Source organism: Triticum aestivum, chromosome 5D (genome assembly GCF_018294505.1).
Source record: "Triticum aestivum cultivar Chinese Spring chromosome 5D, IWGSC CS RefSeq v2.1, whole genome shotgun sequence".
NCBI classification, from domain to species: Eukaryota; Viridiplantae; Streptophyta; class Magnoliopsida; order Poales; family Poaceae; genus Triticum; species Triticum aestivum.
The window spans coordinates 468,649,121-468,664,438 of record NC_057808.1 but is presented as its reverse complement, the minus strand read 5'-3'; positions in this window follow the sequence as shown (position 1 = coordinate 468,664,438).

Here is a 15,318-nt window from a genome sequence, read left to right as displayed (position 1 = left end):
GGGTTTAGAAAAGATGAGAAAACAGAGTAGAATGAGGTCTAGGGGAAAACACTACCCATATGCACATGAGACAAAGACAAACATATCACTCAATCAATCAAACAAGGGCATACAATCGGTCTAGAACTATCGTTACAAAAGTGCTCGGACTATACCATATACATGGTGGAATACTACTACTGATATGGTGGTCGACTAGAAAAATTGCTCGGCCGAAGACTCCATGATATCTGCTCCAGCTTCATCAACATAGTCATCATCGCTATCGTCAGGGTCCGAGTCAGTGTCGTCGATGATGATGTAGTTCTTCGGGCAAGTGGAATCGTCATCTTCTCCTCCTGGCGCGGGGTCTCCCATGAAAACTCCTAGCTTCCTTGTCAGGTCGTCATTCTTCTCCACTAGTACGACAATTTCCTCCTCATAATCTTCGCGAGTAGCCTTGAGTTCTTCCTCCAGCTCCGTGATCCTTATCATTGCCTTCTTTAATTCTGTCATGCCTCGCACATCTGGTTCTCATGGCGACGAATGTGCTGGTTCAACTCCTAGATGAAAGCTGCAATCGATCTATCCTTCCTGGTCTGATCATCTCCAATTGCTTATCTCGGCGCCCACAAATCTGGTAGATTGTGTCCTTGAGATCATTGTGGTAAACTTCTCCAATGCGTCCCATGGTAATGTGAGCTGCCATACTCTTTCCTAGACTCCAGGTTGGTGCATCAAAGGAAAACTCTATGGGCTCAGTTACTGGCGTGAATGTCCTTCCGGGAACTTGAACTTGAATCATCCAGCGCTCCTCTTCTGGTGAAGTGGCATTGTAAGTCCCGGTGAAGCTTGGTATTCCAATGTTCAGGTACCTAGTAACTTCCTTCAAGTGGCGTCCAAAAGGGGTGTCTTCATCCGGTTTCATGAACTTGATCCTTGCATCCGCCATCGTAAAGAGCGGAAAATGGAGAGGAGTCAGAAATGAGAAGAGAGTAGTGATCTAGGGCTTTAGCTTAGTGGTCGTGTCCTACAGTCAGCGTGTGCTCTGATACCATCTTGTAGCGACCAGACCTCAAACAGTCTGATCTCTGTGCATCAGTGTCATCCCTGGATCGGTAATGCTGACACGCACAGTACTTGAAGGATTTATAACAGAGTAGCAATCACAAACTTATTACATCGAATGTCTCAAAAGAGAACTTATTACAATAAATATGGCTTAAGGCCATCTAATACGATAACAGCGGAAGGCTTGGAAGATAAAGTGAGTCCATCAACTCCAACGGCATCACTGAGTGAAAGACCACGACATAAGGCTCCTTACTCATCGTCTGAAAAGTCTGCAACATGATACGTTGCAGCCCGAAAACGGGTCAGCACATGGAATATGCTGGCAATGTAACACAAAAGAGTAATGAACAGAATAATGCTATCACTACATGCATATATGGCTGGTGGAGGCTGTACGGTTAATATGTTTTGCGAAAAGCCAATTTTTCCCTACAACAAAGGAATAAAATTTTATTTAACTATCATGGTGGTTGTTAAACATTGAGAATGGTAAACCCTATCTCAATCCCAATTAAAAAGGTAAATAACCCAATCAAATTTTATAATCAAGAGTGATGAGATCCACATGATAATCCAAGAACTAGATACTCAAGATGTCCATAACCGGGGACATGGCTAACCATGAATAGTTTGTACACTCTGCAGAGGTTTGCGCACTTTTTCCCACAAGACTCGATCTCCTCCGTTGGATTTCTCGCACTACATGGTGTTTTGAGAAACGGATGACCGAGACACAGTCTTTCAGAAGCGTTAGCACCTTACGATGGGTAGACAGTACCACCTACATCCCCTACATCTGCTAGTTTACCTCTGTAAGAGTTCACACAACTTAATCAACTATACTAGAGCCCATAATAGGTTGTGGCTGCACACGAAAGTTTCTAGCATGAATAATCTTATGATCCCTTTAAGCCTGGGTGGCAGTCCATAGGAGAATCACACGGTACCCCGGGATTTCCAAAAATACAGGCAATCACTGGATTCCCCAGGTGCCTCAATCCACCCAGATGTGTATTAAAGTTGCCACCTTAAGTTAACCATTAATTAACAATCTCACATCTGTCACGAGTACACTCAAACCCAAATCCACGTCTACGAGCATAGCATGGCAATATAAGTAACGTAGAAGTAACTCCCAAAGGTTTGATAATAAACAGGTGAATGGGTACTACCTCATCTACTTCCCAACCCACAATTTAATTCAGATCCTAACCATGCAATTGTTTGAGGATTGATCTAATGCAATAAAGCTGGGTAGTAAAGAGGTATGATCAAAGTGTTACTTGCCTTGCTGATGATCCCTGAAACCTAGAGACTCGTAGTAGCATGCTTCGCACTCCGGGTACTCTATCGTAAAGAAACAAGCATACAATATGCAATCAAGCAAGGGCACGAGTAAAACTCAAATAAGAGATCTAATCAGAAAGTTCAACTTAAGAACTCCGGTTTGCAAAAAGATTCAAATCAAACGAAGCAACAAAACTCAAACGGCGAAAGAAACAAGCTTCGTTTACTAATCCGGACTAAAGTCAAATTTTATAGTAGCAAAATCTTGTTCAAGTTGGTTAAACAGAAAGAGGGCTTCGAGACGAAATTCTAGGCGCTTGAATCGCCTGATTCCGATAAACGAGCGAAAAGATAAACTAAAACGAAAATCGGATCAGAAATCGCGATCGAAAATAATCGCGGAAAATCTGAGAAAAAGAAAAACTGACGAACAGGCTAACGAATGAACATTCGCTGTCTGCGGCCAAACGGTGAAAACCGTTCGTTAAAGCGAACGTACGAACGGGCGTTCGCTAAATAACTAAACCGCAAAAAAACGAACCGATCTAATCTAAAAAAACGAATCTAGGTTTTTTTTAAAAACTGAACGGATAACCAAAAAAAAGGAGACAACCGGTGGCAGCGGCGGCTACCTCCGGCGGCGGTCCGGCGAGGCGGGGCGGCTCCGGCGGCGGCGGGCTTCGGCACGGGCGGCGGCGGCGGCAACGGCGGTTGGCGGCTAGGGTTAGGGTTTGGGGCGCGGGTGGGCTGGCGGGCGGCTTGGGCCTCGGGGCGGCTCGGGACGGCGGCTTATAAAGACCCCCGGGCGGAGTCCCGCTCGGGTACGGCCCGAAGTCGGTTTCACTTTTTTTAAATAATTCCGGCGTGTAGAAAAAGAAAGAAAAGAAATACTAAACGGACTCCAAGAATCCCGAAATAAATTTTCCCCGTCCTCTAAAAATAGGCCGGACAAGGTGAACATTTATTTGGGCCTAAAATGCAATTTTGAAAAACGCATATTTTTCCTAATTCAAATAAAATAGCGATAAAATTCCGAATAAAATTCTTATTTGATTTTAATATTAAATCTCCGATATTTCTTTATTTTTGAGGAAGTCATTTTATCCTCTCTCTTTTATTTTTGTAAAAGAAATATTCAAAGAGAAAATAATTAAAATCAAACGATCCTCTTTTCAAAATTTGAGAAAACTCGAATATGAAAATAATGAAATCCCCAACTCTCTCTCCGTGGGTCCTTGAGTTGCGTAGAATTTCTAGGATCAAACCAAAATGCAATAAAATATGATATGCAATGATGATCTAATGTATAACATTCCAAATTGAAAATTTGGGATGTTACAGTAACCCCTTGTACAAGCCGGGGCGATGACCCCAACTAAGATTGCATGCATGCAGAAGCACACCCATATCATTGCATAAGCATTTCATGAGCATTTGCATATGCATATAGATAGGATTGCATCCTACATTCATTCTCATCTACATGAAGTTGCAGGTTCCTGCCGCGGACCTGGCTTCGATAAAGGACGAGAAGATTGCATGGCACGGCGATCCCCGGCAAGCCAAACAGATAAGTTCCCCTCTTGTCCATTAGTATTCTGTAAAGCTGTAACTTTGCATGAGAAAACCTCGCCCCTCTCTTTGAAACTTAGGTGCTCCCACCCATGTCTCGAACGCTGCTTCGATCAGGGTGGTCGCAGTGGCCTTGGGAAAAAGGAGTTGGCGGGGGGCTGGCCCCTCTGTCTGTTCCCCGGAAGACAAAGGGGGTGCCGGCAAGATATCTTGTCGGGACAACTCGTTTATTTCTAATAAAGAGGCACCTTGCCTCTGCATGGACATACACATGCATGAGTTCCCAGCGAGATTCGTGTTTTTCATTCATATGCAGTTATACGTACAAGCATTACAGAATACAAAGATGGACTCGAGATATTACGTTATTTGAATTAAAATTTGGCGATTGCCGGGAAATTTAAGGTTGAAAAAAGATAAAAACCCTATAACCCCTCTTTTCCTTTCTCTGCTCCTAGTCCTAGGATGCTAAGGACAGAGGGAAAGGAGAACAAATGGAGCTTCTGGGGAGGGACCGGCGGAGCAGTCATCCATCGTGACCAGCAGGTGGCGTGCACCCAGGAGCTGCGCAAGGTGATGAGCAAGGCCCGTTGTCCTTCCCCGAGCAAAAGGAGGAAAGGATGGAGAGGGGGAAGGGGCGGAGGCGGTAGCGGCATCACCCACAACGGGTATACGCCGCTACCATCGCTCCTACCAACCTGGAAGCGTGCCTCTCGTCGACAACGACCCCAAGATCTCCGGGAGGGGCAATGCTGGGATTACCAATGGTCCCCAGCTCTGCCTCCCGGCCAAGCTTCGAAGAGACCAAGAGATACATCGCACCAAGGACCAGGGTCACTCCCCGAGCTGGGGCTCGGGGGCTGGCCTCGGGCCCTTCTCTTCAGCATCACCAGGAAAAGCAGAGAACCAGAAAAGAAGAAGAGGGATGCAGAAGTGGATGACTCCGCCTTCCTCCACCCCTCCTTTTATAGGCGGGCTGAGGAAGGGGACTGCTCCATCAACGGGCAACCACCGCCCTCCTCCGCCAATTCAAAGAAGGCGGGCCTTCTTCAAGATGCTCGCCCATGCCACGCGCCTCCGTTACCTACCCCACGCGATGCATGCAGCATACGTGGCCAAGGATAAGAGTGCGATGTGGGAAGAGTAATTTGTAGTTTCTACCGCGTGCGTTAAAGTCATTCACGGGCCATCATTGCCACGGCCCCACCACTATTGGCTATTGCATCACGCGCAGAGAAATTGGAAACTGCCCCGGAATCAAGACTACCACAACACCAACGGAAGAATTCAAGGGGACAACCCCTTCGATAGCCTTGCATGTGCACTTATCAGGCCCTACCCCGGCGACGCTCCGCAGCGCGGACGGGGCAGGCCCGGGGGCTTCTGTTGGTGCAACAGACCCCGGGTATGTTGCCCAACTGTGCACAGGCACAAGATCAAGATTGAAGCACCAGCTCAAGACAGGGATTGAAGACCCAAGAGATTTGAAGAACCAACATACAACCCAGAGAGACCAAGGACAGGCTAAGGGAACAAGATATCTACAAGGAAAGGGCCTCCCTCGCCGGGTAGGCGAGCCCGGCAAGGGGCCAGGCCACCACCAGAAGCAGGCAACCAAGACTCCCCGGCAGGGCCTGCCAGGGGCATGCGATGGGATGGACCACCCCGCCAACCACGCAAGTACGACCCACGTCGTCAATCAATGCGGTGTCAAGCCACGAGGTGATTAAGTGGCTGCATTTGCCACATGGCAGCCGTCTCCTACAGAAGAAACCCACAGGTGACACCCGTCTAGCGACGTGTCAAGAGAACAGACACGGAGCCGGCAAGATAAGCCTGGCAGGCCTTGCCGGGCAGCTAGTGATGTGATACTGAGCGGTGCATTTAATGCACCCTGTCAGCCTGCAGAGTTAGGTATGATAGCACTGTTTGCTATCATATTACTGGGTAATGACCATTTTGCCACTATGGTGACCCCTTAATCTATAAAAGGAGGCCCATGGCATTCCTATGAGGGGGTTAGAGGGTTGGAAACTTGACAAACCCAAGCCACCATACGCTTGTGGTCACCATAGCCCTGAAGGCAGGCCTTGCCGGGCAAGTGTACCACGCACCGCCACACTCATTTCCACCATCAATCCACTAAAGCAGGAGTAGGGTCTTACGCCTTGCGGCGGCCCGAACCTGGGTAAATTGCTCGTGTGCTCTCTGCCGTGATGTCGTGCGCTGTTCTGCTCTTTGTGCAACGGGACATCCCCCGCCGAACCAGCAAGGGGCCGCCTGGTCCCATAGGTGGCCGCGGATATCCCACGACATCATCCCATGAGCATATTGCTTGTTCTTGAATATCCACTTGGTTCCAATGACATTACGGTTCTCCTTTGGCCTTGGCACCAATCTCCGCACCTTGTTGTGCTCGAAGTTGTTGAGTTCTTCATGCATGGCATTAAGCCAATCCGAATCCTCGAGCGCCTCATAGACCTTTTGGGGTTCAACACAAGAAACAAACACGTGATGTTCACAATATTTTGCTAATTGTCTATGAGTGCTTACCCCCTTTCTTAAGATTCCAAGCACATTCGTCATGAGATGATCTTTGGTACAGAGCTTGGATGCAATTTTGGCAGCACGACGCTCCAATTCCTCCTCAGGAGAGAGTTGAGGAGCGGTAACTTGATCATCTTGAGTGTCGTCTTGAGCTTGTTCTTGATCTTGAACTTCCTCGGTGGTGAGAACTTGACCTTGGGCATCACTTGGTGGTTCACCACCATCTTGAGGTTGATCTTTCCCTTGATCTTGTTCATTTGGCAGAGGGCCTTCACTTTGTTCTTTGGAAGCGTGTGGGTCTTGGGTTGGTGATGGTTCCACTTGAGTGGAACATTGTCCTTCTCCTTCAGCCACAAGGGGTTCCTCAATGGGTAGGATATGACCAACACCCATTCTTCTTATGGCTTGGGGAGTAATTTCATCACCTACATCACAAGTACCACTTTTCTCCACTTGGGAGCCGTTATTCTCATCAAAATCCACGTTACACGTCTCCTCAATGAGTTTGGTGGACTTGTTGAGGACACGGTAAGCATGAGAGTTTGTAGCATAACCAACAAATATGCCCTCATGAGCTCTAGCCTCAAATTTACACAAACGAACACCTTTCTTGAGAATGAAACACTTACACCCGAACACTCGGAAGTACTTGAGGTTGGGCTTGTTGCCGATGAGTATCTCATATGGAGTCTTGTTCAAGCCTTTGCGGAGATAGAGCCGATTGGATGCATGACAAGCGGTGTTGATGTCTTCGTCCCAAAAGTTGTATGGAGACTTGAACTCCGCCATCATGGTCCTTGCCGCATCCATCAACGTCCGGTTCTTCCTCTCCGCTACACCATTTTGTTGAGGGGTGTAAGGTGCGGAATATTGATGCTTGATCCCCTCATCACTAAGAAACTCATCCAAGGTGTAGTTGTTGAACTCGGTGCCGTTGTCACTTCTTATCGTCAAGATCTTTGCATTGCGTTGACATTGAGCTTCATTTGCAAAGTCAATGACGGTTTGTTGGGTCTCACTCTTCCTCTTGAAGAAATATACCCAAGTGTATCTTGAATAATCATCCACAATCACCAAGCAATACTTTCTACCCCCAAGACTATCAAAGGATGGAGGCCCAAAGAGATCCATGTGAAGGAGCTCCAAGGGCCTCTTCGAGTAGATGATAGTCGTGGGAGGGTGAGCCTTCTCATGTAGCTTTCCTTCAATACAAGCACTGCAAGCATGATCTTTGGCGAAACTAACATTTGATAGTCCACGGACATGGTCCCCCTTGAGAAGACTTTGCAAAGATCTCATATTGACGTGGGCTAAACGACGATGCTAAAGCCATCCCACGTCAACTTTAGCCATTGGGCATGTCGAGCTCTTAGTGGGTCGCTCCGAAAAGTTAATCACATATAGACCGTTCTCGACATGCCCAACAAAGGCTACTTTAAGAGTCTTGCTCCACAAGAGGGCCACGGTATCAATATCAAAGAAAGTGGCAAAGCCCATAAGTGCAAGTTGACGAACAAAAAGTAAGTTGGATGCAAGGGACTCAACAAGCATGACTTTCTCGATCGTGAGATCATGAGAAACGACAACCTTGCCAAGACCCAATACCTTAGAAGATTTGGCATCACCCCACTCGACATTGGTGGGCATAGATGAAACCTTGTGCACGTCCACCACCAAGTCCTTGCTTCCGGTCATATGATTTGTGGCTCCACTATCGAGGAACCATGATCCCCCACCAGTCTTTGGTACCCATTTTGGTCCTTGCTTCCGGTCATATTATTTGCAAACACCTACAAGAGATCAATGCTTGGTTTTTGGTACCCATTTTGTAATGGGCCCTTTGATGTTAGTAACAAGGGTCTTAGGAACCCAAATAGACCATTCAATGTACTCATAAGGAGAACCAACAAATTTGGCATAAACATGCCCATCACTAGCACGACATAACACATAAGAAGGGTTAAAGTCGCCGGATTTGTTGGAAGGGGTGGCATTGCCCTTCTCCAATAACGTGGCGATCTCCTCCTCATATCCATCGCGCGTAGACTTTACTTCTTCCTCCAACTCCGTGATCTTGGTCAATGCCTTCTTCAGATCTAACATGTCTGCGCACATCTGGTTCTCCTGGCGACGAATGTGTTTGTTTTGCACCTGGATGAAAGCTGCAATTGATCCATCCTTCTTGGTGCTGATCATCTCCCATTGCTCATCTCGGCGTCCACAAATCTGATAAATAGTATCCTTAAGCTCCCTGTGGTAGACTTCTCCAATGCGTCCCATAGAGATGTGGGCTGCCATGCTCTTTCCTAAACTCCAGGTTGGTGCATCAAAGGAAAATTCTATAGGCTCAGTGACTGGCGTAAATGTCCTTCCTGGAACTTGAACTTGAATCTTCCAGCGCTCCTCTTCTGGTAGTGTGGCGTTGTAGGTCCCAGTGAAGCTTGGTATTCCGATGTTCAGGTACTTAGTGACTTCCTTCAAGTGTCGTCCAAAAAGGTGTATCTTCATCCGGTTGCATGAACTTGTTCCTTGCATCCGCCATTCCTAAAAGAGTAGAAAGTGGAGAGGAGTCAGAAATGAGAAGGAAGTAGTGTTCTAGGGTTTAAGCTTAGTGGTCGTGTCCTACAGTCAGCATGTGCTCTGATACCACCTTTGTAGCGACCAGACCTCAAACAGTCTGTGCTGCTGTGCACCAGTGTCATCCCTGGATCAGTAATGCTGACACACACAGTACAAATGGAGGATTTATAACAGAGTAGCAATCACACACTTATTACATCGAGTATCTCAAGAGAGAAATAAGTATGAAAAATATGGCTTAAGGCCATCTAATACGATAACAGAGGAAGACTTGGAAGATAAGTGAGTCCATCAACTCCAACGACATCACTGAGTATAAGACCACGACCTATGGCACCTTACTCGTCGTCTGAAAAGTCTGCAACATGAAACGTTGCAGCCCGAAAACGGGTCAGCACATGGAATATGCTCGCAATGTAACACATAGAGAGTAATGAACACAATAATGCTATACTACATGCATATATGGTTGGGAGAAGGCTCTATGGTTACAGTTTTGCAAAAAGCCAATTTATCCCTACTACAAAGGAATAAATTTTATTTAACTATCATGGTGGTTGTTAAACATTGAGAATGGTTGACAGCATCCTCAATCCCAATTAAGTATCATCATTAACCCAACAGAATTAATTAAAGTAACATGATGAGATTCACATGATAATCCAAGTACTAGATACTCAAGATGTCCATAACCGGGGACACGGCTAACCATGATTAGTTTATACACTCTGCAGAGGTTTGCGCACTTTTCCGCACAAGACTCGATCGCCTCCGTTGGGATTCTCGCACTTCATGGTGTTTGAGAAACGGATGACCGAGACACAGTCTTTCAGAAGCGTTTGCACCTTACGATGTGATAGACCCTACCAACCTACATCCCCTACATCTGCTAGTCTACCACTGTAAGAGTTCACACAACTTAATCAACTATGCTAGAGCCCATAATAGCTTGTGGCTGCACACGGAAGTTTCTAGCATGAATAATCTCATGATCCCTTTGAACCTGGGTGGCGGTCCAAAAGAAAACAGGCAATCCTGGAATACCCAGGTACCTCAATCCACCCAGATGTGAGTTTTAGTTGCCACCTTAAGTTTAACCATTTATTTAGCAATCTCACATCTGTCATGGTAACACTCAAACCCAATCCACGTCTACTAGCATAGCATAGCAATATAAGCAAACGTAGAAGTAACTCCCAAGGTTTGATAATAAACAGGGCAATAGGTACTACCTCAACTACTCCCCAAATCCCACAACTTAATTAGATCCTAACCATGCAATGTTTGAGGATTGGTCTAATGCAATAAAACTGGGTAGTAAAAGAGGTATGATCAAAGTGTTACTTGCCTTGCTGATGATCCGTGAAACTTAGAGATTCGAAGTAGCAAGCGGCGCACTCCGGGTACTCTATCGCAAACAAACAAGCATACAATAAGCACTCATCAAATGCATAGGTAAAACTCAAATAAAAGATCTAACCATAAAGTTCAACTTAAGAACTCCGGTTTGCAACAAGAAACAAATCGAACGAAGCAACGAAAGTCAAACGGTGAAAGAAACAAGCTTCGTTTACTAATCTGGATCTAAGTCAAATTTTACAGTAGCAAAAACTTGTTTGAATAGGTTAAACGGAAAGAGAATTTCGAGACGAAACTCTAGGCGCTTGAATCGCCTGATTCCGATAAACGAGCTAAAAGATAAACCAGAACGAAAATCTGATCAGAAATGGTGATCTGGAATAATCGCGGAAAATCCGACAAAAAGAAAACTGACGAACAGTTAAACGAACGGACGTTCGTTAACAGCGACTAACCGACGAACACATTCATTAAAATGAACGGATCGGTGAACGTTCACTAACTAACTAAACCAAAAAAAATAAACCGATCTATTTAAAAAAATCTAGGGTTTCGAAAAAAAATAAACCGAACGGTTTTTTTAAACCGGACTCGGCGAACGGCGGCGGCGGCTGACCTCCGGCGAGGCTCGGGACGGGCTCCGGCAGGTCTGGACGGGGCGGCGAGGTGCGGCGGGGTGCGGGCGTCGTCGGGGGTGGCGAGGGGCGACGTCGGCGGCGGCGTATGGGCTCCGGGGCGGCAGCTCCTTTGGGCGGCGGGGTCGGCTCCGGCGTCGGCGGCGGCGTACGGGCTCCGGGGCGGCATCTCCTTTGGGCGGCGGGGTCGGCTCCGGCGTCGGGCTCCTCCGGCGTCGGCGGCTTCGGGTCGGGGCGGGGTGAGGAGAGGGCGGCGGGGCTGGGGTATTTAAAAGGGGGGTGTTGCTGCCTTGGGGAGGGGGCGACGACGGCAGCGTCGTGTCCGACCAGGGCACGGGCGGCGGCGGCTGGCATGCTCGGGAGGGAGACAGAGGCACGGGGCTGGGCTGGGCCGCGCGGGGAGCTGGGCCGTCGGCTGGGCTTCGGCCCAGTCGGCGCGCTCGTGATTTTTTTAAAATAATATCGCCGAACCTAAAAAAAATCGTAGAAAAATAAATAAAAAATCTAGAAATGCCAAAACAAATTTTCACCGTCTAATTAAAATAATTAGAACGAGATGAACATTTTCTTGGCCCAAAAATGTAGCTTTGAAAACGTGCAATTTTTCTAATGCAATTAAAATTGCAAATAAAATCCGAATAAAATCAAATATTTGATTTTAATATTTTTCCTCCAATATTTCAATTATTTTGGAGAAGTCATATTTTCTCCTCTCATTTATTTTAATACTAAATATTTTTTGGAGAGAAAAATAAATTAAAACCAAAAATCCTCGTTTCATTATTTGGTAACAAAATCAAATATGAAAACCGCAAAAATCCCCAACTCTCTCCGAGGGTCCTTGAGTTGCTTAGGATTTTCGAGGATTTGCCAAAATGCAATAAAATATGCTATGCAATGATGATTTAATGTATAACATTCCAAATTTAAAATTTGGGATGTTACATTCTTCCACACTAGCCTTGGCCTTCAAAGCAAGGTTGGGCTTCTTTGCTCGTTGATAACGCAACACCGCATTGTCGGCGGTCTTGTCCAAGATCCTCATTGCAACAAACTCATCCAACACTTCACTTGATGACAAGGTGTGAAAGTACGGCCTTTGACAGATGACGGAGGACATGGCCTTATGGTAAGGCATCATGGCCTTGAGAAACTTGCACTTGATCCAATTGTCATCTGTATCCTTGCTCCCATGATCTCGGAGAGAGACCACGAGAGTGGTTAATCTCTGGTAGAGCTCTCGAGGTTCTTCATCTTCATTCATTACAAACTCATTGGCTTCATCTTGCACCACTTCAAAGTTTGAGCGTTGAATGCTTGCGCTTCCCTTGTAAATGGAAACAACATGTTGCAAGGCTCCTTGGCCATGGTGAAAGGTCGGAGATGTGCAATATCTTCGGGTGGAATTGCTTCTTGGAGAATGAAGAGAGCGGACTCGTTGAATTGATGACCTGCGGCTTCTCTAGGAGTGAAGTTGCTTGGGTCGTGCGGGTAGAAACCTTGCTCAATAATTCTCCAAAGATTAGTAGAACTATGATTTAAATGACGTTTAAAGCAGTAGACCCAAGAGGCAAATCCTCATTCTTCACAAGCTTAGGAGGAGGACCAACATGATTCATATGCGTGGAAGGAACCGGTCCTCCATAAGTAATTGGAGGTTCAACATGGGCAAAGATGCCATTTCCACTTCTACCACTAGTCAAAGGAACTTGATCACTAGTAGCTTCCCCCCTTGTTGGAGTTAGCATTCGTCGCCTTGTTAGTGGGATCGACCACGTCCAACGGTGCGGTGGATAATTTAAGACCATCAAGGAAATTCTTAAGCATGCCTTTGACCTCGGTCGTCATGCAGGTTTTCAATGTGTCCAAGGCCACATTGAACTCCGCACGAGAGACCAAGGATCTCCCATCGGCCGTAGACGAGAACAGATTCACACCGGAGTGCTCCTCCCCACCGTCTACGGTGTCAACCATACTCTTCCGACGGCAAAGTCCTTAATAAAGAGACAAGGCTCTGATACCAATTGAAAGGATCGAGATATAGTTGACTAGAGGGGGGTGAATAGGCAACTAACAATTTTTAGCTTTTCTTTACCAAATTAAACTTTGCATCAAAGTAGGTTGTCTAGATATGCAACTAGGTGAGCAACCTATATGATGCAACAACAACAAGCACACAAGCAAGCAAGGGATACAACACAATATAAGCTTGCACAAGTAAAGGTAAGAGATAACCAAGAGTGGAGCCGGTGGAGATGAGGATGTGTTACCAAAGTTCCTTCCCTTTGAGAGGAAGTACGTCTCCCTTGGAGCGGTGTGGAGGCACAATGCTCCCCAAGAAGCCACTAGGGCCACCGTATTCTCGTCACCCCCTCACACAATGCGAGATTCCGTGATTCCACTATTGGTGCCCTTGGAGGCGGCGACCGAACCTTTACAAACAAGGTTGGGGCAATCTCCACAACTTAATCGGAGGCTCCCAACAAAACCACGAAGCTTCACCAGAATGGAATATGGCTCCGCGGCGACCTCAACCGTCTAGGGTGCTCAAACACCCAAGAGTAACAAGATCCGCAAGGGATTAGTGGGGGGAATCAAATTTCTCTTCGTGGAAGTCTAGATCGGGGCCTTCTCAACCAGTCCCTAGAAAATCAACAAGTTTGATTGGCTAGGGAGAGAGATCGGGCGAAAATGGAGCTTTGAGCAACAATGGATGTGGCACTCCGGCTCAGAGAAACCGGAACGCCCCGTATTCCAGCCCAGAGATCGAGGAGAAGTCTTCTGGAATACGGCACTGCTCAGCATAGAACAAACAAGCTCTTTATTGCAATCGATTGGGGTACAAGGGGGTTACATCGGCACGGCGACGCTACGCCTGCCACGGTTGCTCCATGCAAGCAGCAGAACAACACGATGCAGCGGAATGACTACTGGTAGCGGAAAAGCAACGACGGTGGTGATCTCCACTCCGCAGGGACTCTGGCTGGAACGCTTATCCTAGCACGCAAACAAGGGATCCACGACAAACAAGCAATCATATCCGGCATGACCTGCAAACTGGCATGACACGCCAGGTCAGTACATTGAATGTACTTGCAAGCTCACAGCAACCAAAGCAATCAAGGCAAACAATAGCATGGCAATTACAGGTTAACAAGGATTAACATGATACTATCAGATCAATCATAGCATGAACACGATGATACAGCTAGAACAGTACGAGCATGGCATAAACATATGAACATGATGAGACTAGCATGCAACATGATGAACTATCATGCACCAACTTACTCTGTTCGGGTTACATCGTAACCACCACATGTATCACTTACCATCACGGACATCACACGATCATCTCAGGATCCAATCAAGCTTGGTATTAACAATACCGTAGTAATCATACATGACCACAAGGAGCTTGACCTTTACCCATGACTCTCGCATAACATCACAAATATCCAACAAGTTGGTATTCACGATACCACAGTGATCCTCTCACGATCACATAAATATCAACCAACTTCTTTCATCATCGAACCAGGGTTGTTGTTAAGCACATTATTATTACTGTTGACCCACAGTGTGACCGACACGAACTGGGCCCATATCCGCGGGCGCGGCTATCGATAGATTAAACACACACCCTGCAGAGGTTAGCACAGTGTACCCACACCACGGAACCCATGGTCTCGCACTCCCATACGTGCGGACACGGCGTTCCGACAAAACCGATCTACTGTCGTGACACTCCCCGGCCACACCGACCAACTCCCCTTTGGGCTAAGTCCTGGGTGGCCCCGTGCCTACCAAAGGCACCAACGGCCACCGTCGTGGCAAAACGGTCCCAAACAGGGACAAGGATCCATACTCAACAATGGGCACACAAGGCTTATGCTGTCCTACCTGGCCAAGGTAGCGCCTGCACATAACCTTCCCTTGCGGGAGGCACCGGTGAGAGGCATGACAATAGACCCAGTTAGGGCCTTCCCATAAGGCAAACGTGGTTGCACTGGTCAGCTCGATATGGTGGCACCATGACTCAGCCAACAGTTGTTCAAGTTCAATTTAATCCGGTTAAACTTGAATGCAATATGCTGAGCCATGACAAAAATAACAGGATGCAACTACAATGCATGAACATGATATCAAAACAAGCATGGAGGTGCAACATAATCAACGAGCATAACAACAACATTTGAGCATTTATCCAGATGAGCATGGCATACCTACGAGCATGAATATCACAACTAGAACATTACTCATAGCATAACATGACTACTAGCGT